Below are 26,194 nucleotides of genomic sequence, written 5' to 3'. Positions count from 1 at the left end.
AAGTGTTAACATAATAAGGAAATCCTAAGTACTTTAAGTCTAAGGTAGGAAAGGTTATAGTTTCCTAGATTGCTAAGGCACCCTAGCTAGCAAGTAAGGCACACATAAAGATGCAATCCTGGTTCTCTATAACAGCATGGTTATGCTCTGATACCAATCTATCACACCCCCAGTTAGGGCCTGGGCGAAATGTGACTTAATATCAAATAAACCAACATATTATAATATACGAGAACAATACTAAATGATAAAATAAACTTTATTGAGAGTAGGCAGCGGAAAATGAAATGTCGTTACAATGATGGAAGTAACAATAATGTAAATGTTCAAATGCAAAAGTAAATAATGCGATATCTCTTGATCCTATGTCCAAGTAGCATCACATAAGTAGTAAGTAAGAAAGCTTGAATCAATCAGCACCTGAGACAAAATATGCTAAAGTGTCAACCAAAAAGGTTGAGTGAAGTTCATAGGTTTAACAAATAAGTTTGACCGTTGTTTTAGACCACAAGATTTAGTTTGTAAAGTTGATCTCCCGCAGGATCAAAAAGTTATGCCAGTGCGTGATATTTAGACTAAACGTTCAAGTTTGCCCCAAAAACAAGTTGTACTTTATACTTGTCGGTTTAATTTCATTATTAAGTAATACAATGACTTAGTCAAATGTATCGGGGACGTTACTCCCGATAGGACTGAAATGTCCCGTTCTTATTGATTAAAAACGTTCCATATTAATTGATTTCGTTGCGAGGTTTTGACCTCTATATGAGACGTTTTTCGAAGACTGCATTCATTTTAAAACAAACCATAACCTTTATTTCATCAATAAAGGTTTAAAAAGCTTTACGTAGATTATCAAATAATGATAATCTAAAATATCCTGTTTACACACGACCATTACATAATGGTTTACAATACAATTATGTTACAACAAAATAAGTTTCTTGAATGCAGTTTTTACACAATATCATACAAGCATGGACTCCAAATCTCGTCCTTATTTAAGTATGCGACAGCGGAAGCTCTTAATAATCACCTGAGAATAAACATACTTAAAACGTCAACAAAAATGTTGGTGAGTTATAGGTTTAACCTATATATATCAAATTATAATAATAGACCACAAGATTTCATATTTCAATACACATCCCATACATAGAGATAAAAATCATTCATATGGTGAACACCTGGTAACCGACATTAACAAGATGCATATATAAGAATATCCCCATCATTCCGGGACACCCTTCGGATATGATATAAATTTCGAAGTACTAAAGCATCCGGTACTTTGGATGGGGTTTGTTAGGCCCAATAGATCTATCTTTAGGATTCGCGTCAATTAGGGTGTTTGTTCCCTAATTCTTAGATTACCAGACTTAATAAAAAGGGGCATATTCGATTTCGATAATTCAACCATAGAATGTAGTTTCACGTACTTGTGTCTATTTTGTAAATCATTTATAAAACCTGCATGTATTCTCATCCCAAAAATATTAGATTTTAAAAGTGGGACTATAACTCACTTTCACAGATTTTTACTTCGTCGGGAAGTAAGACTTGGCCACTGGTTGATTCACGAACCTATAACAATATATACATATATATCAAAGTATGTTCAAAATATATTTACAACACTTTTAATATATTTTGATATTTTAAGTTTATTAAGTCAGCTGTCCTCGTTAGTAACCTACAACTAGTTGTCCCCAGTTAGATGTACAGAAATAAATTGATAAATATTATCTTGAATCAATCCACGACCCAGTGTATACGTATCTCAGTATTGATCACAACTCAAACTATATATATTTTGGAATCAACCTCAACCCTGTATAGCTAACTCCAACATTCACATATAGAGTGTCTATGGTTGTTCCGAAATATATATAGATGTGTCAACATGATAGGTCGAAACATTGTATACGTGTCTATGGTATCTCAAGATTACATAATATACAATACAAGTTGATTAAGTTATGGTTGGAATAGATTTGTTACCAATTTTCACGTAGCTAAAATGAGAAAAATTATCCAATCTTGTTTTACCCATAACTTCTTCATTTTAAATCCGTTTTGAGTGAATCAAATTGCTATGGTTTCATATTGAACTCTATTTTATGAATCTAAATAGAAAAAGTATAGGTTTATAGTCAAAAAAATAAGTTACAAGTCGTTTTTGTAAAGGTAGTCATTTCAGTCGAAAGAACGACGTCTAGATGACCATTTTAGAAAACATACTTCCACTTTGAGTTTAACCATAATTTTTGGATATAGTTTCATGTTCATAATAAAAATCATTTTCTCAGAATAACAAATTTTAAATCAAAGTTTATCATAGTTTTTAATTAACTAACCCAAAACAGCCCGCGGTGTTACTACGACGGCGTAAATCCGGTTTTACGGTGTTTTTCGTGTTTCCAGGTTTTAAATTATTAAGTTAGCATATCATATAGATATAGAACATGTGTTTAGTTGATTTTAAAAGTCAAGTTAGAAGGATTAACTTTTGTTTGCGAACAAGTTTAGAATTAACTAAACTATGTTCTAGTGATTACAAGTTTAAACCTTCGAATAAGATAGCTTTATATGTATGAATCGAATAATGTTATGAACATCATTACTACCTTAAGTTCCTTGGATAAACCTACTGAAAAAGAGAAAAATGGATCTAGCTTCAACGGATCCTTGGATGGCTCGAAGTTCTTGAAGCAGAATCATGACACGAAAACAAGTTCAAGTAAGATCATCACTTGAAATAAGATTGTTATAGTTATAGAAATTGAATCAAAGTTTGAATATGATTATTACCTTGTATTAGAATGATTACCTACTGTAAGAAATAAAGATTTCTTGAGGTTGGATGATCACCTTACAAGATTGGAAGTGAGCTAGCAAACTTGAAAGTATTCTTAATTTTATGTAACTAGAACTTGTAGAATTTATGAAGAACACTTAGAACTTGAAGATAGAACTTGAGAGAGATCAATTAGATGAAGAAAATTGAAGAATGAAAGTGTTTGTAGGTGTTTTTAGTCGTTGGTGTATGGATTAGATATAAAGGATATGTAATTTTGTTTTCATGTAAATAAGTCATGAATGATTACTCATATTTTTGTAATTTTATGAGATATTTCATGCTAGTTGCCAAATGATGGTTCCCACATGTGTTAGGTGACTCACATGGGCTGCTAAGAGATGATCATTGGAGTGTTATACCAATAGTACATACATCTAAAATCTGTGTATTGTACGAGTACGAATACGGGTGCATACGAGTAGAATTGTTGATGAAACTGAACTAGGATGTAATTGTAAGCATTTTTGTTAAGTAGAAGTATTTTGATAAGTGTATTGAAGTCTTTCAAAAGTGTATAAATACATATTAAAACACTACATGTATATACATTTTAACTGAGTCGTTAAGTCATCGTTAGTCGTTACATGTAAGTGTTGATTTGAAACCTTTAGGTTAACGATCTTGTTAAATGTTGTTAACCCAATGTTTATAATATCAAATGAGATTTTAAATTATTATATTATCATGATATTATCATGTATGAATATCTCTTAATATGATATATATACATTAAATGTCTTTACAACGATAATCGTTACATATATGTCTCGTTTAAAAATCATTAAGTTAGTAGTCTTGTTTTTACATATGTAGTTCATTGTTAATATACTTAATGATATGTTTACTTATCATAGTATCATGTTAACTATATATATATATCCATATATATGTCATCATATAGTTTTTACAAGTTTTAACGTTCGTGAATCACCGGTCAACTTAGGTGGTCAATTGTCTATATGAAACATATTTCAATTAATCAAGTCTTAACAAGTTTGATTGCATAACATGTTGGAAACATTTAATCATGTAAATATCAATCTCAATTAATATATATAAACATGGAAAAGTTCGGGTCACTACACTACCTACCCGTTAAATAAATTTCGTCCCGAAATTTTAAGCTGTTGAAGGTGTTGACGAATCTTCTGGAAATAGATGCGGGTATTTCTTCTTCATCTGATCTTCACGCTCCCAGGTGAACTCGGGTCCTCTACGAGCATTCCATCGAACTTTAACAATTGGTATCTTGTTTTGCTTAAGTCTTTTAACCTCACGATCCATTATTTCGACGGGTTCTTCGATGAATTGAAGTTTTTCGTTGATTTAGATTTCATCTAACGGAATAGTGAGATCTTCTTTAGCAAAACATTTCTTCAAATTCGAGACGTGGAAAGTGTTATGTACAGCCGCGAGTTGTTGAGGTAACTCAAGTCGGTAAGCTACTGGTCCGACACGATCAATAATCTTGAATGGTCCAATATACCTTGGATTTAATTTCCCTCGTTTACCAAATCGAACAACGCCTTTCCAAGGTGCAACTTTAAGCATGACCATCTCTCCAATTTCAAATTCTATATCTTTTCTTTTAATGTTAGCGTAGCTCTTTTGTCGACTTTGGGCGGTTTTCAACCGTTGTTGAATTTGGATGATCTTCTCGGTAGTTTCTTGTATAATCTCCGGACCCGTAATCTGTCTATCCCCCACTTCACTCCAACAAATCGGAGACCTGCACTTTCTACCATAAAGTGCTTCAAACGGCGCCATCTCAATGCTTGAATGGTAGCTGTTGTTGTAGGAAAATTCTGCTAACGGTAGATGTCGATCCCAACTGTTTCCGAAATCAATAACACATGCTCGTAGCATGTCTTCAAGCGTTTGTATCATCCTTTCACTCTGCCCATCAGTTTGTGGATGATAGGCAGTACTCATGTCTAGACGAGTTCCTAATGCTTGCTGTAATGTCTGCCAGAATCTTGAAATAAATCTGCCATCCCTATCAGAGATAATAGAGATTGGTATTCCATGTCTGGAGACGACTTCCTTCAAATACAGTCGTGCTAACTTCTCCATCTTGTCATCTTCTCTTATTGGTAGGAAGTGTGCTGATTTGGTGAGACGATCAACTATTACACAAATAGTATCAAAACCACTTGCAGTCCTTGGCAATTTAGTGATGAAATCCATGGTAATATTTTCCCATTTCCATTCTGGGATTTTGGGTTGTTGAAGTAGACCTGATGGTTTCTGATGCTCAGCTTTGACCTTAGAACATGTCAAACATTCTCCTACGTATTTAGCAACATCGGCTTTCATACCCGGCCACCAAAAATGTTTCTTGAGATCCTTGTACATCTTCCCCGTTCCAGGATGTATTGAGTATCTGGTTTTATGAGCTTCTCTAAGTACCATTTCTCTCATATCTCCAAATTTTGGTACCCAAATCCTTTCAGCCCTATACCGGGTTCCGTCTTCCCGAATATTAAGATGCTTCTCCGATCCTTTGGGTATTTCATCCTTTAAATTTCCCTCTTTTAAAACTCCTTGTTGTGCCTCCTTTATTTAAGTAGTAAGGTTATTATGAATAATTATATTCATAGATTTTACTCGAATGGGTTCTCTGTCCTTTCTGCTCAAGGCATCGGCTACCACATTTGCCTTCCCCGGGTGGTAACGAATCTCAAAGTCGTAATCATTCAACAATTCAATCCACCTACGCTGCCTCATATTCAGTTGTTTCTGATTAAATATGTGTTGAAGACTTTTGTGGTCGGTATTGATGTTGTAGCGGAGTGGTATAAAATAGTTATTAATTTTAGCAGAAAATACTATTAAATACGATACAATTTTACACAAGATATTTATTTATTTAGAGAACGGATATACTTAAACCTTGCTACAACACTTATAGGCAGTGTACCTAGTCGTACAGTAGTGTAGTTTTTAGTAAGTCCGGTTCGTTCCACAGGGAATCTTTTTAAACAAAGCTTAACGCTATATTAGTTTACTTTTATAAAAATACAAATATATATATATATATAAGTAATATTATTATTATAAAGGGGGATTTTTACCGTTTAATGACCGGTTTGTCGATTTTAAAACTTTAGTCGCAGTTAAAACCAAATGTAAAATATTAAAAATAAATACAAGACTTAAATTAAAGCAATAAAGTAAATAACGATAATGAAATTGTGAATAATTAAAGTGCGATAAAATAAACTTGCGATAATTAAAAAGTACGATAATTAAAAGTGCAATTAAATACAATAACAATAAATAAAAATGCGATAATTAGAAGTGCAATTAAATATAAAATAAAGGAAATTAAATATGAAATAAAAGAATTATGCTTATTTAAACTTCCGTAATCATGATGTTTGATGTGTTGATTTTAGTTTTATGCCCATGGGTTAATTGTCCTTTGTCCTGGATTATTTAATATGTCTATACGGATTTGTCCATAATTGTCCATCAGTCATGAATATAAAGAGCGAAAGCCTTCGTCAAATTATTCTTATTCCCGAAGTCAAATATTCCAACTAATTGGGGATTCGAATTGTAACAAGGTTTTAATACTTTGTTTAATGAATACACCAGGTTATCGACTGCGTGTAAACCAAGGTTTTACTACTTTGTTAACAATTACACCAATTACCCTTGAATGTAATTCACCCCTGTTTCAACAAGTTTATTAACTATTAATCCAGTTCCGTATCCGGTAAAATGAATAATTATTGGTATTTATAGATATCCCGCCCACCGTACCCAGTCAGGCGTATGTGGTTATATATAAATACGTCGAATTATAAGTTTGTATATTAAATTAACAAGGTATTGTTTAGTTAATATAAAACCCATTAATAGCCCATAGTCTAATTTTCACAAGTGTCGTTCTTTTGTCCAAACCCCAATTATGGTACAAAGCCCAATTACCCAATTTTAGTAATTAGCCCAACATCATGATTACTTCGGATTAAATAAGCATAATAATAACTTAGCTACGAGACATTAATATAAAAAGGTTGAACATAACTTACAATGATTAAAAATAGCGTAGCGTTACACGGACAGAATTTTGACTTACACCCTTACAACATTCGCTAACATACCCTTATTATTAGGATTAAAATTAAAATTAAAATATAAATTATAAATATAAATATATCGTATATATGGAGAGAAGAGAAAAATGGATGATGATTACGATCAGAATGCGCGAGCTTTATAGGGATTTTCTGAAATTGGGGCTCCGCGACTCGCGGCCTTTTTGGCCTTCAAACTCCGCGAGTCGCGGAGATTGAAATTACAGCTCACAACTTTGGAGTCTTTCTCTGCCGACGGTTTTTATTTATAAATATAATATATATATAATTAATATAATTAATTATATATTATATTATATTTATATACATAGTTAACTTGTAATTTTTAGTCCGTTGCGTCGAGCGTTGAGAGTTGACTCTGGTCCCGGTTCCGAATTTTCGAACGTCCTTGCGTACAATTTAATATCTTGTACTTTGCGTTTTGAATCTTGTACTCTTGTAATTTCGAGACGTTTCTTATCAATAATTGGAATCTTTTTGATTGTCTTTTGTACTTTTGAGCTTTTTGGTCGTTTGCGTCTTCAATTCGTCGAATCTGTCTTTTTTCTTCACCTTTTATTATTTAAACGAATATCACTTGTAAATAGAACAATTGCAACTAAAAGCTTGTCTTTCTTGAGGAATAATGCTATGAATTATATGTTCATTTTTAGCATTATCAGGTATATATAATACTTTTAACCCCATATAAGTAGTGCCTCTAAGTCTTTAATGCAAAAACAACCGCGCCTAATTCCAAATCATGCGTCGTATAATTTTGTTCGTGAATCTTCAATTGTCTAGACGCATAAGCAATCACCTTCGTTCGTTGCATTAATACACAACCGAGACCTTGCTTTGATGCGTCACAATAAATCACAAAATCACCATTCCCTTCAGGCAATGACAATATAGGTGCCGTAGTTAGCTTTTTCTTCAATAACTGAAACGCTTTCTCTTGTTCATCATTCCATTCAAATTTCTTCCCTTTATGCGTTAATGCAGTCAAGGGTTTTGCTATTCTGGAAAAGTCTTGGATGAACCTTCTGTAGTAACCAGCTAGTCCTAAAAACTGGCGTATGTGTTTTGGAGTTTTCGGGGTTTCCCACTTTTCAACAGTTTCTATCTTTGCCGGATCCACCTTAATACCTTCTTTGTTCACTATGTGACCGAGGAATTGAACTTCTTCCAACCAAAATGCACACTTTGAAAACTTAGCGTACAATTCTTCCTTCCTCAATACTTCTAACACCTTTCTCAAATGTTCACCGTGTTCTTGGTCATTCTTTGAGTAAATAAGTATGTCATCAATGAAAACAATGACAAACTTGTCAAGGTATGGTCCACACACTCGGTTCATAAGGTCCATGAACACAGCTGGTGCATTAGTTAAACCAAACGGCATGACCATAAACTCGTAATGACCGTAACGTGTTCTGAAAGCAGTCTTTGGAATATCATCTTCTTTCACCAGAATTTGATGATACCCGAAACGTAAGTCAATCTTTGAATAAACAGACGAGCCTTGTAGTTGATCAAATAAGTCGTCGATTCTCGGTAGTGGGTAGTGGTTCTTGATGGTAAGTTTGTTCAACTCTCGGTAGTCGATACACAACCTGAATGTACCATCTTTCTTCTTGACAAACAAAACAGGAGCTCCCCACGGTGATGTGCTTGGTCGAATGAAACCACGCTCTAAAAGTTCTTGTAATTGGCCTTGCAGTTCTTTCATCTCGCTGGGTGCGAGTCTGTAAGGAGCACGAGCTATTGGTGCAGCTCCTGGTACAAGATCTATTTGAAATTCAACGGATCGATGTGGGGGTAATCCCGGTAATTCTTTCAGAAATACATTGGGAAATTCTTTTGCAATGGGAACATCATTGATGCTCTTTTCTTCAGTTTGTACTTTCTCGACGTGTGCTAGAACAGCATAGCAACCTTTTCTTATTAGTTTTTGTGATTTCAAATTACTAATAAGATGTAGCTTCGTGTTGCCCTTTTCTCCGTACACCATTAAGGGTTTTCCTTTTTCTCGTATAATGCGAATTGCATTTTTGTAACAAACGATCTCTGCTTTCACTTCTTTCAACCAGTCCATACCGATTATCACATCAAAACTCCCTAACTCTACTGGTATCAAATCAATCTTAAATGTTTCGCTAACCAGTTTAATTTCTCGATTCCAACATATATTATCTGCTGAAATTAATTTACCATTTGCTAATTCGAGTAAAAATTTACTATCCAAAGGCGTCAATGGACAACTTAATTTAGCACAAAAATCTCTACTCATATAGCTTCTATCCGCACCCGAATCAAATAAAACGTAAGCAGATTTGTTGTCAATAAGAAACGTACCCGTAACAAGCTCCGGGTCTTCCTGTGCCTCTGCCGCATTAATATTGAAAACTCTTCCTCGACCTTGTCCATTCGTGTTCTCCTGGTTCGGGCAATTTCTAATAATGTGGCCCGGTTTTCCACATTTATAACAAACTACATTGGCATAACTTGCTCCGACACTACTTGCTCCGCCATTACTCGTTCCGACACCATTTGTTCCATTCGTTCTATTAACCCCTGGTCCGTAGACCTCACACTTCGCCGCGCTATGACCATTTCTTTTACACTTGTTGCAAAATTTGGTGCAGAACCCCGAGTGATACTTTTCACACCTTTGGCATAGCTGCTTCTGATTGTTGTTGTTGTTGCGGTTATTATTGTTGTTGGGATGATTGTTGTTGTAGTTGTTGTTGTTATTGTTGTTGTTGTTGTTGTTGTTGTTGTTGTTGTTGTTGTTGGGCCGTTTGTTGTAGTTGCGATTGATGTTGCGATTGTTGGGATAATTGTTGCGATTATTGTTGTAATTACTGTTGTTGTTGTATTGGTGATTCTTATCACCGTTTTCCTCCCACTTTCTTTTGACTTGCTTCACATTGGCCTCTTCAGCAGTCTGTTCTTTAATTCTTTCTTCAATCTGGTTCACTAGTTTGTGAGCCATTCTACATGCCTGTTGTATGGAGGCGGGCTCGTGTGAACTTATATCTTCTTGGATTCTTTCCGGTAATCCTTTCACAAACGCGTCGATCTTCTCTTCCTCATCTTCGAACGCTCCCGGACACAATAGGCACAATTCTGTGAATCGTCTTTCGTATGTGGTAATATCAAATCCTTGGGTTCGTAACCCTCTAAGTTCTGTCTTGAGCTTATTGACCTCGGTACTGGGACGGTACTTCTCGTTCATCAAGTGCTTGAATGCTGACCACGGTAGTGCGTACGCATCATCTTGTCCCACTTGCTCTAGATAGGTATTCCACCATGTTAACTCAGAACCTGTGAAGGTATGCGTAGCGTACTTCACTTTGTCCTCTTCAGCACACTTGCTTATGGCAAACACTGATTCGACCTTCTCGGTCCACCGTTTCAATCCGATCGGTCCTTCGGTTCCATCAAATTCTAAAGGTTTGCAGGCAGTGAATTCTTTGTAGGTGCATCCTACACGATTTCCTGTACTGCCAGATCCAAGGTTATTGTTGGTATGTAGTGTAGCCTGTACTGCGGCTATGTTTGAAGCTAGAAAAGTACGGAATTCCTCTTCATTCATATTCACGGTGTGTCGAGTAGTCGGTGCCATTTCCTTCAAAATAGTCAAATGGAACAAGTTAATCATACAGAATATTAAGAGTAGTTAATAGTATTTCGTAGCATAATATGAACTCATTTATAAAAGCTTTTTCTTCATATTAGCGTTTTATAAGTTTAAATTCAGGTATACCTACCCGTTAAGTTCATACTTAGTAGCTAATATACAATTCAACTACTACAATTCTATATGAAAAACTGATTGTAATAATATTTCGCGTTCAAACTTTTATACAATATTTTACAAACTTACAATACCGCTTATTTTACATAAAGCATGAAATATAGCACACAATAACTTTGATACAAGATAGTTGTGAAGATAATTCTAGCTAGTACACAAGTCGTTCAGCAAAGGCAATAAAGACACGTAATTATACGTCCAGAAACAAGTCATGCATTCTGGTTTTACTAGGACTACTTCCCATCCTTGGTCTTGTGGAACATAACCGTTATGGCCGTTAATAAGACAGCGTGTTGTAACGTCGTCAAAGGGACAAGGGTTATGTAATGTCCAACATTCTCGTAACAATCTAAAAACCTCATTTCTTACCCCAATTACCGACTCCGTCACTTGTGGGAACGTTTTGTTTAATAGTTGTTGGAACGTTCTTCCAATGTCTTATAAACCAAGGCATTCTTGGAACGTTCTTCCAATGTCTTACAAACTGATCTCGCCTTAAATAGTTGTGCCGAAGAATTCTGACCGACTCTAGACAAGATTTCATCAATCATGTCTCCGGGTAGGTCTCTTAAAATATTGGGTTGTCTATCCATTTTTTGTTTTTATACTGTAAAATAGACAAGAGTTAGATTCATAAAAAAAATACTTATTAATACAAGCAATTTTTACATATATCATAAAGCATAAGCACACTATATTACATATATTACACCACACGAATACAACTATCTTATTCCGACTCGCTTGTTTCTTCTTCTTCGGTTTTGGTTCGTTTTGCCAAGTTTCTAGGGATATATGATGTTCCCCTAATACGAGCCGTCGTTGTCCACATTGGTTTAGAAAAACCTGGTGGTTTAGAGGTTCCCGGGTCATTGTTACAACTTAAGGACTTCGGGGGTTGACGATACATATAAAGTTCATCGGGGTTGGAATTAGATTTCTCTATTTTTATGCCCTTTCCCTTATTATTTTCTTTTGCCTTTTTAAATTCAGTTGGGGTAATTTCTATAACATCATCGGAATTCTCGTCGGAATCCGATTCATCGGAGAATTTGTAATCCTCCCAATATTTTGCTTCCTTGGCGGAAACACCATTGACCATAATTAACCTTGGTCGGTTGGTTGAGGATTCTCTTTTACTTAACCGTTTTATTATTTCCCCCACCGGTTCTATTTCTTCTTCCGGTTTTGATTCTTCTTCCGGTTCCGATTCTTCTTCCGGTTCCGACTCTTCTTCCAGTTCCTCTTCGGGAACTTGTGAATCAGTCCACGAATCATTCCAATTTACATTTGACTCTTCATTATTATTAGGTGAGTCAATGGGACTTGTTCTAGAGGTAGACATCTATCACATAATATCAAACACGATAAGAGATTAATATATCACATAATATTCATATGTTAAAAATATATAGTTTCTAACAAAAATGTTAAGCAATCATTTTTAAAGAAAGCACGGTCGAAGTCCAGACTCACTAATGCATCCTAACAAACTCGATAAGACACACTAATGCAAATTTTCTGGTTCTCTAAGACCAACGCTCTGATACCAACTGAAATGTCCCGTTCTTATTGATTAAAAACGTTCCATATTAATTGATTTCGTTGCGAGGTTTTGACCTCTATATGAGACGTTTTTCAAAGACTGTATTCATTTTAAAACAAACCATAACCTTTATTTCATCAATAAAGGTTTAAAAAGCTTTACGTAGATTATCAAATAATGATAATCTAAAATATCCTATTTACACACGACCATTACATAATGGTTTACAATACAATTATGTTACAACAAAATAAGTTTCTTGAATGCAGTTTTTACACAATATCATACAAGCATGGACTCCAAATCTCGTCCTTATTTAAGTATGCGACAGCGGAAGCTCTTAATAATCACCTGAGAATAAACATGCTTAAAACGTCAACAAAAATGTTGGTGAGTTATAGGTTTAACCTATATATATCAAATCATAATAATAGACCACAAGATTTCATATTTCAATACACATCCCATACATAGAGATAAAAATCATTCATATGGTGAACACCTGGTAACCGACATTAACAAGATGCATATATAAGAATATCCCCATCATTCCGGGACACCCTTCGGATATGATATAAATTTCGAAGTGCTAAAGCATCCGGTACTTTGGATGGGGTTTGTTAGGCCCAATAGATCTATCTTTAGGATTCGCGTCAATTAGGGTGTTTGTTCCCTAATTCTTAGATTACCAGACTTAATAAAAAGGGGCATATTCGATTTCGATAATTCAACCATAGAATGTAGTTTCACGTACTTGTGTCTATTTTGTAAATCATTTATAAAACCTGCATGTATTCTCATCCCAAAAATATTAGATTTTAAAAGTGGGACTATAACTCACTTTCACAGATTTTTACTTCGTCGGGAAGTAAGACTTGGCCACTGGTTGATTCACGAACCTATAACAATATATACATATATATCAAAGTATGTTCAAAATATATTTACAACACTTTTAATATATTTTGATATTTTAAGTTTATTAAGTCAGCTGTCCTCGTTAGTAACCTACAACTAGTTGTCCCCAGTTAGATGTACAGAAATAAATCGATAAATATTATCTTGAATCAATCCACGACCCAGTGTATACGTATCTCAGTATTGATCACAACTCAAACTATATATATTTTGGAATCAACCTCAACCCTGTATAGCTAACTCCAACATTCACATATAGAGTGTCTATGGTTATTCCGAAATATATATAGATGTGTCAACATGATAGGTCGAAACATTATATACATGTCTATGGTATCTCAAGATTACATAATATACAATACAAGTTGATTAAGTTATGGTTGGAATAGATTTGTTACCAATTTTCACGTAGCTAAAATGAGAAAAATTATCCAATCTTGTTTTACCCATAACTTCTTCATTTTAAATCCGTTTTGAGTGAATTAAATTGCTATGGTTTTATATTGAACTCTATTTTATGAATCTAAACAGAAAAAGTATAGGTTTATAGTCGAAAAAATAAGTTACAAGTCGTTTTTGTAAAGGTAGTCATTTCAGTAGAAAGAACGACGTCTAGATGACCATTTTAGAAAACATACTTCCACTTTGAGTTTAACCATAATTTTTGGATATAGTTTCATGTTCATAATAAAAATCATTTTCTCAGAATAACAAATTTTAAATCAAAGTTTATCATAGTTTTTAATTAACTAACCCAAAACAGCCCGCGGTGTTACTACGACGGCGTAAATCCGGTTTTACGGTGTTTTTCGTGTTTCCAGGTTTTAAATTATTAAGTTAGCATATCATATAGATATAGAACATGTGTTTAGTTGATTTTAAAAGTCAAGTTAGAAGGATTAACTTTTGTTTGCGAACAAGTTTAGAATTAACTAAACTATGTTCTAGTGATTACAAGTTTAAACCTTCGAATAAGATAGCTTTATATGTATGAATCGAATGATGTTAGGAACATCATTACTACCTTAAGTTCCTTGGATAAACCTACTGGAAAAGAGAAAAATGGATCTAGCTTCAACGGATCCTTGGATGGCTCGAAGTTCTTGAAGCAGAATCATGACACAAAAACAAGTTCAAGTAAGATCATCACTTGAAATAAGATTGTTATAGTTATGGAAATTGAACCAAAGTTTGAATATGATTATTACCTTGTATTAGAATGATAACCTACTGTAAGAAACAAAGATTTCTTGAGGTTGGATGATCACCTTACAAGATTGGAAGTGAGCTAGCAAACTTGAAAGTATTCTTGATTTTATGTAACTAGAACTTGTAGAATTTATGAAGAACACTTAGAACTTGAAGATATAACTTGAGAGAGATCAATTAGATGAAGAAAATTGAAGAATTAAAGTGTTTGTAGGTGTTTTTAGTCGTTGGTGTATGGATTAGATATAAAGGATATGTAATTTTGTTTTCATGTAAATAAGTCATGAATGATTACTCATATTTTTGTAATTTTATGAGATATTTCATGCTAGTTGCCAAATGATGGTTCCTACATGTGTTAGGTGACTCACATGGGCTGCTAAGAGCTGATCATTGGAGTGTTATACCAATAGTACATACATCTAAAATCTGTGTATTGTACGAGTACGAATACGGGTGCATACGAGTAGAATTGTTGATGAAACTGAACGAGGATGTAATTGTAAGCATTTTTGTTAAGTAGAAGTATTTTGATAAGTGTATTGAAGTCTTTCAAAAGTGTATAAATACATATTAAAACACTACATGTATATACATTTTAACTGAGTCGTTAAGTCATCGTTAGTCGTTACATGTAAGTGTTGATTTGAAACCTTTAGGTTAACGATCTTGTTAAATGTTGTTAACCCAATGTTTATAATATCAAATGAGATTTTAAATTATTATATTATCATGATATTATCATGTATGATTATCTCTTAATATGATAAATATACATTAAATGTCTTTACAACGATAATCGTTACATATATGTCTCGTTTAAAAATCATTAAGTTAGTAGTCTTGTTTTTACATATGTAGTTCATTGTTAATATACTTAATGATATGTTTACTTATCATAGTATCATGTTAACTATATATATATATCCATATATATGTCATCATATAGTTTTTACAAGTTTTAACGTTCGTGAATCACCGGTCAACTTAGGTGGTCAATTGTCTATATGAAACATATTTCAATTAATCAAGTCTTAACAAGTTTGATTGCTTAACATGTTGGAAACATTTAATCATGTAAATATCAATCTCAATTAATATATATAAACATGGAAAAGTTCGGGTCACTACAAGGCCTACCCCCAAGAATTAAGCATGCATTCAACGAGCAATTAAAAATATCACTGTAGGGACTTAGTCGAACATAGCCGGGTATAGCATAGTTTAGTAGTTTGGTACTTGTGTCTAAGTTGTAAAATGTAAAAACAGCATGTGTTTCACCCCAATAAAAGTAAGTAAGTTTGCTAGCAATAAAGAGTGGGGCTATAAATTCACCTTAGTAAGTAGAGAGAGAGAATTATTCCTCGAAATAGAAATTTGGATGAGTGAACAGAAAAGTCAACCTATTGACATTTAAGAGTAGTAAGTATTTTTGCTCAAGTTTAAGTAGATGTTTATGTATGATAGTGTTGTAAGTATAGTTCGTTTTACTAAGTTTCCTTTCCTAGAAAGTTTCTATTTTTAGAAAGTTGCCACTTTTAGTAGATTTCTTATCTTAGTAAGTTTCTATAATAGAAAGTTTCTACTTTAAGAGTGTTTTCCATTTTAGGATACTTGCCGTATTAGATAAGCTTTCAATCACCCCTTTCCCTTCGAATGGCCATTTCAGGTCTAGGGGCTTGAGCTATAGGATCCTTTAAATTGGAAATCCAAACCCTTCCGCCTAGAGTTTCGTAGAAACCATTCGTCAAGAAAGTTCGAAGATCTATACATCTCTAATACATATCCCAAAATGTTTTTATGTGTTATAATATAAGTAGTAGGTTATAGGTGTTAGTAATAGTAATAGTGTATACATGTTAATTAATAGTATAAGTAGTATTAGGGTTTCATTAATTAGGGTTAGTTAATTAAAGTAGTATTTTAATGATTAGGGTTTAGGGTTTTGAGGATCTAAATAATATGAATGTTAAGATCATGCACGAATATGATTATGAATATAAACATGAATTGAAAGAAAGATTTAAAAGTTTTAAGATTTTGGATCATACCTTGTTAATGATGATGAAGATTAACAAGAAACAAGAAGAAAACTTGGTGATGAAGATCAAATAACCCAAATAATGAAGAACACGCTTGAAAATCTTGATGAACACGAAGAACAAGCTTGAAGATTCGAATACCGCAAGAGAGGGAGAGGGAGAGATTGTTTTTGAGAGATGATTTTGGTGTGATTTGTGAATGAGAAACTAGGAGTCTAGGGGTGTTTATATAGTGCAAGTATTAGAGTGTTAGTCAACGTAAGGATGTTCTAATTAATGATTTTATTTTATTTTATAATTTTTAGTCAACAATAGGTGGTACTAGTTTATATATATATATATATATATATATATATATATATATATATATATATATATATATATATATATATATATATATATATTTTATTTTAATTTTTTAGTCAACATAAGGATGTAATTGTTTAAGATTCTTTAGTCTCATTATTATTATTACTATTATTATTATTATTATTATTATTATTATTATTATTATTATTATTATTATTATTATTATTATTATTATTCTTATTATTATTATTATTAATTTATTTTTATTTTTTTATATTTACTACATGTTAAGTATTATTTTCTTTTTACTAATTCATGACTTGTATATATATTTTTTTATTTAGTTCCCAATTGTTTTATTATTTATATAAATGTCACTTTTTATTTATTACTTATAGGTTATTAGTTATAATATTACATAAATGCATAAATTTTAATTAGCAGTGAGTGTCGACTAACAGTTTATTATTTTCATCTTTTATTAACTTGTCAATTATTGCACAAAGTTAATTAATATGTTTTATAACTCTTAACACTTAACAATTGTTGATTAAAGTTTAATCATTAAGTTTTAATTATATTGTTTGGGAATTTAATATTGAAAAAAAAATATAGAATGGAAAAATGAGGGTTGTTATAAGTATCGTCCCAGAAACAAGGTCAATGAGCTCAAGGTAGAGCTTAGAGGGTTACAAACATAAGGATTTGATATTACCACATACGAACGATGATTTATAGAGTTGTGCCTATTATGTCCGGGAGCGTTCGAAGATGAAGAAGAGAAGATTGACGCGTTTGTAAAAGGGTTACCAGAAAGGATTCAAGAAGATGTGAGTTCACACGAGCCCGCCTCCATACAAAAGGCAAGTCGAATGGCTCATAAACTCATAAATCAGATTGAGGGAAGAATTAAAGAGCAGGCGGCCGAAGAAGCCAACACGAAACAAGTCAAGAGGAAGTGGGAAGAAAACAGTGACAAGGGTCACCAACAAAACAACAGTAACTATCGCTTCAACAACCAACACAGCAATCACAACTACAATCGCCCCATTTTTCGCAAAAACAAACGCAACAACAACTATTCCAACAACAACAACCACAATAACCGTCCTAACAACAATAACAATCGCAGCAACAACCAAATCAATAACAACAATGGCAACAACAATCAGAATAATAAATGTCTAAGGTGTGGAGGGTATCATCCAGATAAGTTATGTGTATTAGTGTGTACCAAGTGTAAAAGAACCGGACATAGTGTAACGAAGTGTGATGTCTATGGACCGAAGTCATATAAAAATAACAGAACAAATAATTCCATTATTTGTTACGGATGCGGAAAGATGGGCCATTTCAGTAAAGCATGCCCTAATCAAGGGAATAATAATGGGCAAGGCCGTGGACGAGTCTTCAACATTAATTCGGCAGAAGCGCGGGAAGACCCGGAGCTTGTTACAGGTACATTTCTTATTGACGATAAATCTGCTTATGTTTTATTTGATTCGGGTGCAGATAGAAGCTATATGAGTAGAGATTTTTGTGCGAAATTAAATTTTCCATTAATGCCTTTGGATAATAAATTTTTACTCGAATTAGCAAATGGTAAACTAATTACAGCAGATAAAATTTGTCGGGATAGAGAAATTAAACTGGTTGACGAAACATTTAAGATTGACTTAATACCAGTCGAGTTAGGGAGTTTTGACGTAATAATTGGCATGGACTGGTTGAAAAAGGTGAGAGCAGAGGTCGTTTGTTACAAAAATGCTATTCGCATTATGCGCGAAAAAGGAAAACCTTTAATGGTGTACGGAGAAAAGAACAACGCGAAGTTAAATCTTATTAGTAGTTTGAAGGCACAAAAACTAATAATAAAAGGTTGCTATGTCATTCTAGCATACATCGAAGAAGTCAAACATGAAGAAAAGAACATCAGTGATGTTCCCGTCGCAAAAGAATTTCCCGATGTATTTTCGAAAGAATTACCGGGACTACCCCCACATCGATCCGTTGTATTTCAAATCGACCTTGTACCAGGAGCTGCACCAATAGCCCGTGCTCTATACCGACTAGCACCCAGCGAAATGAAAGAATTACAAAGTCAATTACATGAACTTTTAGAGCGTGGTTTCATTCGACCAAACACATCACCGTGGGGAGCTCCTGTTTTGTTTGTCAAAAAAAAGGATGGTACATTCAGGTTGTGTATCAACTACCGAGAGTTGAACAAACTTACCATCAATAACTGTTATCCACTACCGAGAATCGATGACTTATTTGAACAACCACAAGGCTCATCGGTTTATTCGAAGATCAATTTACGTTCCGGGTATCATCAAATCCGGGTGAAGGAGGATGATATTCCAAAGACTGCTTTCAGAACGCGTTACGGTCATTACGAGTTTATGGTTATGCCGTTTGGATTGACTAACGCACCAGCTGTGTTCATGGACCTCATGAACCGAGTGTGTGGGCCATATCTTGACAAGTTTGTCATTGTTTTCATCGATGACATACTCATTTACTCAAAGAATGATCAAGAGCACGAAGAACATTTGAGAAAAGTGCTAGAATTGTTGAGGAAGGAACAACTGTATGCAAAATTTTCAAAGTGTGCATTTTGGTTGGAAGAAGTTCAATTCCTCGGTCACATAGTGAACAAAGAAGGTATTCAGGTAGATCCAGCAAAGATTGAAACAGTTGAAAAGTGGGAAACCCCGAAAACTCCGAAGCATATACGCCAATTTTTAGGACTGGCTGGTTACTACAGAAGGTTCATCCAAAATTTTCCCAAAATAGCAAAACCCTTGACTGCATTAACGCATAAAGGGAAGAAATTTGAATGGAAGGATGAGCAGGAGAAAGCGTTTCAATTGTCGAAGAAAAAGTTAACTACGGCACCTATATTGTCATTGCCTGAAGGGAACGATGATTTTGTGATATATTGTGACGCCTCAAAGCAAGGCCTCGGTTGTGTATTAATGCAACGAACAAAGGTAATTGCTTATGCGTCTACACAATTGAAGATTCATGAGCAGAATTATACGATACATGATTTGGAATTATGCGCGGTTGTTTTTGCATTAAAGACTTGGAGGCACTACTTATATGGGGTCAAAAGTATTATATATACCGACCACAAAAGACTCCAACACATATTTGATCCGAAACAACTGAACATGAGGCAGCGTAGGTGGGTCAAACTGTTGAACGATTACGATTTTGAGATTCGTTACCACCCGGGGAAGGCAAATGTAGTAGCCGACGCTCTGAGTAGAAAGGACATAGAACCTATGCGGGTAAAAGCTATGAATATAGTTATTCGTACTAACCTTACTACTCAAATAAAGGAGGCGTAGCAGGGAGTTTTAAAAGAAGGAAAGTTGAAGAATGAAATACCCAAAGGATCGGAGGAACATATAAATATTCGAGAAGATGGAACCCTGTATAGGACTGAAAGAATTTAGGTACCAAAGTTTGGAGATGTGAGAGAAATGGTACTTGGGGAACACATAAAACCAGATACTCAATACATCCCGGAGCGGGAAAGATGTACAAAGATCTCAAGAAACACTTTTGGTGGCCGGGTATAAAAGCCGATATTGCTAGATACATAGGAGAATGTTTGACGTGTTCTAAGGTCAAAGCTGAACATCAAAAACCATCAGGTCTACTTCAACAACCTGAAATCCTAGAATGGAAATGGGAAAACATTACCATGGATTTCATTACTAAATTGCCAAGGACTGTGCAGTGGTTATGATACTATATGGGTAATATTCGATCGTCTTACCAAGTCAGCACACTTTCAGCCAATGAGAGAAGATGATAAAATGGAGAAGTTGGCGCGATTATACTTAAAGGAAGTCATCTCCAGACATGGAATACCAATCTCTATTATCTCTGATAGGGATGGCAGATTTGTCTCAAGGTTTTGGCAGACGTTACAACAAGCACTGAGAACTCGTCTAGACATGAGTACTGCCTATCATCCATAAACTGATGGGCAAAGTGAAAGGATGATACATACCCTTGAAGACATGCTACGAGCATGTGTTATTGATTTTGGAAATAGTTGGAATCGACATCTACCGTTAGCAGAATTTTCCTACAACAACAGTTACCACTCGAGTATTGAAATGGCACCGTTTGAGGCACTTTATAGTAGAAGGTGCAGGTCTCCGATTTGTTAGAGTGAAGTTGGAGATAGACAAATTACGGGTCCGGAGATAATCCACGAAATTACTGAGAAAATCGTCCAAATTCAACAACGGTTGAAAACTGCCCAAAGTCGACAAAAGAGCTACGCGGACATTAAGAGAAAAGATATAGAATTTGAAATTGGGGAGATGGTCATGCTTAAGGTTTCACCTTGGAAAGGCGTTGTTCGATTTGGTAAACGGGGGAAACTAAATCCAAGGTACATTGGACCATTCAAGATTATTGATCGTGTCGGACCAGTAGCTTACCGACTTGAGTTACCTCAACAACTCGCGGGTGTACATAACACCTTCCACGTCTCGAATTTGAAGAAATGTTTTGCTAAAGAAGATCTCACCATTCCATTAGACAAGATTACAATTAACGAAAAACTACAATTCATTGAAGAACCCGTTGAAATAATGGATAGTGAGGTTAAAAGACTCAAGCAAAACAAGATACCAATTGTTAAGGTCCGATGGAATGCTCGTAGAGGACCCGAGTTCACCTAGGAGCGTGAAGATCAGATGAAGCTGAAATACCCTCACCTATTTCCAGAAAATGCGTCAACACCTCCAACAACTTAAAATTTCGGGACGAAATTTATTTATCGGGTAGGTACTGTAGTGACCCGAACTTTTCCATGATTTTATATTAATTGAAAACTATATTTACATGATTAAATGTTTCCATCCTGTTAAGCAATCAAACTTGTTAAGACTTGATTAATTGAAATAGGTTTCATATAGAAAATTGACCACCCAAGCTGACAGGCGATTCACGAACGTTAAAACTTGTCAAAACTATATATATATATATATATATATATATATATATATATATATATATATATATATATATATATATATATATATATATATATATATATATATATATATAGTTAACATGATATTATGATAAGTAAGTATCTCACTAGGTATATTAACAATGAGTTATATACATAAAAATGAGACTACTAAGTTAAGAAACTCGAAACGATATATATAACGATTATCATTATAACAACGTCTTACTAAATACATATGTATCATATTAAGATATTTTTACACTATATTTAACATGATAAAATGATAATTATACATTAAGTATGTTAACAATGAACTACATATGTAAAACAAGACTACTAACTTAAGAATTTTGAAACGAGACATATATGTAACGATTATCGTTGTAACGACATTTTAATATATATATACCATATTAATATATATTCATACATCATAATATCATGATAATGTAATAATTTAACATCTCATTAGATATAATAAACAATGGGTTAACAACATTAAATGAGATCGTTAACTTAAAGGTTTCAAAACAACACTTACATGTAACGACTAACGATGACTTAACGACTCAGTTAAAATGTATATACTTGTAGTATATTAAGATGTATTTGTACACTTTTGGAAGACTTCAAGACACATATCAAAGTACTTCTACTTATCAAAGTTGATCACAAATACATTCTCATTCGTTTTCATCAACAATTTTACTCATATCCATCCGTATTCGTACTCGTACAATACACAACTCCTAGATGTATTTACTATTGATATATACACTCAATAATCTGATCTTAGCAGCCCTAAATGACTCATCATCTATTATAGAAACATGTAGGGATTAACCTTTGTTATTTACCATGAATGATTAAGCTAGATTACAAAATGATGGAGCCTTTATCTTGCTCCCAAGTTCACATGAACTAAGACACACACAAATATAATTTCATTTCAATTTTATGCATCAAATTACTCTCTCTCAAAACTCTATCTTCATGTTCTAAGTGTTCTTCATCATCTTCATCAAAATCTAGCTCAATCTAGCTCATAAATCCTAACCTATATCAATTTACAAAACAACTACTCAAGAACACACCAAGAACACTTTCAAGTTTACTAGCTTACTTCCAATCTTGCAAATCCATTTCAAGTGATCATCCAATCTCAATAAATCTTTCTTATTTACAGTAATATATCTTTCTAATTCAAGGTAATACTCATATTCAAACTTTGATTTAATTTATATAACTATAACAATCTTATTTTGAGTGGAAATCTTAGTTGAACTTATTTCCGTGTCATGATTCTACTTCAAGAAATTTCAAGCCATCCAAGAATCCTTTGAAGCTAGATCAATTTTTTTCACTTCCAGTAGGTTTACCTACTAAACTTAAGGTAGTAATGATGTTCATAACATCATTCGATTCATATATATATATATATATATATATATATATATATATATATATATATATATATATATATATATATATATATATATATAGCTATCTTATTCGAAGATTTGAACATGTAATCACTAGAACATAGTTTAGGTAATTCTAAACTTGTTCGCAAACAAAGTTAATCCTTCTAACTTAACTTTTAAAATCAACTAATCATATGTTCTATATCTATATGATATGCTAACTTAATGATTTAAAACCTGAAAACACGAAGAACACCTTAAAACCGGACATACGTCGTCGTAGTGAAACCGGGGGCTGTTTTGGGTTAGTTAATTAAAAACTATGATAAACTTTGATTTAAAAGTTGTTCTTCTGGGAAAATGATTTTGATTATGAACATGAAACTATATCCGAAAATCATGGTTAAACTCAAAGTGGAAGTATGTTTTTCAAAATGGTCATCAAGACGTTGTTCTTTCGACTGAAATGACTACCTCTTACAAAAATGACTTGTAACTTATATTTCTGACTGTCAAATTATACTTTTTCTGTTTAGTTTCATAAATTTCAGTTCAATATCAAATCATAGCAATTTGATTCACTCAAAACGGATTTAAAACAAAAAAGTTATGGGTAAAACAAAATTGGATGTTTTTACTTGTTGTATCTACGTGAAATTTGTAACAAATCTATACTAATCATAACTTAACTAACTTATATTGTATTATACATGTATTCTAACATATATTATGTAATCTTGGGATACCATAGACACGTATACAATGTTTTGACATATCATATCGACGCCATCTATATATATTATTTGGAACAACCATAGACACTCTATATGCAGTAATGCTTGAGTTAGCTATACAGGGTGGAGGTTGATTCCAAAATAATATATATACTTGAGTTGTGATCTAGCCTGAGACTTGTATACACTGGGTTGTGGATTGATTTGAGATAATATATATTGATTTATTTCTGTACTACTAACTGTGGACAATTAATTGTGGACTACAACGTTGGACTGTAATCTTAACAAACTTAAATTGTTAAAACATAATAAAATATGGTGTGAATATATTTTGATCATATTTTGATATATATATGTATATATTTGTAATAGGTTCGTGAATCGACCAGTGGTCAAGTCTAATTCTCGACGAATTAAGAATCTGTGAAAGTGAGTTATAGTCTCATTTTTACTATCTAATATTTTTGGGATGAGAATACATGCATTTTTGAATGATTTACAAAATAGACACAAGTATTTGAAACTACATTCTATGTTGAATCGTTATACCGGATATCGCCCTTGTTGAACTTGGTAGCCTAAGAATTGGTGTTTATTATAATTGCCACCAATTGACGCGAATCCTAAAGATAGATCTATGGGCTTTGACACGCCCCAGTCAGAGAATTTGAACTGCTTTAGTACTTCGATGATTATATGTTTGGGGATACTCTAGATGCATTTTGTTAATGTCGGTTACCAGGTGTTCAATCATATGAATGATTTTTTAAGCAGATTGTATTTTATTGAAAGATAAAATCTTGTGGTCTATTATTACAATTTGATATATAGGTTAAACCTATAACTCACCAATATTTTTGTTGACGTTTAAAGCATGTTTATTCTTAGGTGATTATTAAGAGCTTCTGCTATTGCATGCTAAAATATGGACAAGATTTGGTGTCAGCATGCTTGTATAATATCGTTTTAAAACTGCATTCGAGATCTTACTTTGTTGTAACATATTAATATTGTAAACCAATATATATTGGTCGTGTGTAAGTGTGATATTTTTAGATTATCATTTCTTGATAATCTAGGTGGTGTCCTTTAAACCTTGTCGATAAAATAAAGGTTATGGTTTGTTTTTAAAAACGAATGCAGTCTTTGAAAAATGTCTCATATAGAGGTCAAAAACCTCGCAAAGAAATCAATTAATATGAAACGTTTATAATCAATATGAACGGGACATTTCATATTAGTAGCTTATTTTGATGACCATGTTAATTATTGAGATCACTCGTTTACATACATATTAACTAGAAATGAACCCTTACAAGTCTATATGTATAGAGTACATATTAATTATCCTTTTGACCATATTATAAATGGATTTTAGTATAGGGTGGGTCTTAGTAGACAAAACATCACAGGTTTATGTTGGTCACGAGATGAGTAAACAAGTCTCTTTGTTCTATTATGCACGCTGTATTTATTTATTTATTAATATATTTGAATTATTAAATTTTATTATATTATCAAATTATTACATTTTTAATACTTCATATAATTTATTTGGGTACTTGAAATAGCTAACAACGTGAAAACCAATGGATCAAATAACACTTTCAAATGTAAATGCTAAGATTAGTATTTATTGATTCTTAATTTGATTAAAGCAAAATTAATCATTACATATTAATTGTCGTCTGAGTCACGGATCAAAATTTTAAATAAGAATCACGGATCAATAAGAGATGGTGACTATGACTTTTCTTGTTGTTTCCCACATTTTTTTATTATAATTTAATATATTATTATTATTTATATTATTATATTAAAAAAAGAAATCCAAAGACTTGTGCGTTTGGTTCTACTTTATGTCCATATGCAATCATCATTCTTCATATCACATCATTACTCTGTATTAATTATTTTATTTTATCTTATTTTTATTTTTATCATTTTTATATTATTATTATATTATTAATTATATCACATTAACTAGATGATGTATATGTATATTCGATATTTCTTGTTGCTAGACACAAAATCACGGATTCACCAAATCACAAATCGTAACATAAAGAAACAAGAAAGTGGGGCTAAAATGTTGACACACATGGGGAAGTGTTGTATATATATTATTATTATTATACTCCATACAATCATATTATTATTATTATTATTATTATTATTATTATTATTATTATTATTATTATTATTATTATTATTATTATTATTATTATTATTA

This window comes from Rutidosis leptorrhynchoides, chromosome 11 (assembly GCF_046630445.1).
Source record: "Rutidosis leptorrhynchoides isolate AG116_Rl617_1_P2 chromosome 11, CSIRO_AGI_Rlap_v1, whole genome shotgun sequence".
In the NCBI taxonomy this organism is placed as follows: domain Eukaryota; kingdom Viridiplantae; phylum Streptophyta; class Magnoliopsida; order Asterales; family Asteraceae; genus Rutidosis; species Rutidosis leptorrhynchoides.
This window is presented reverse-complemented; position numbering follows the sequence as displayed.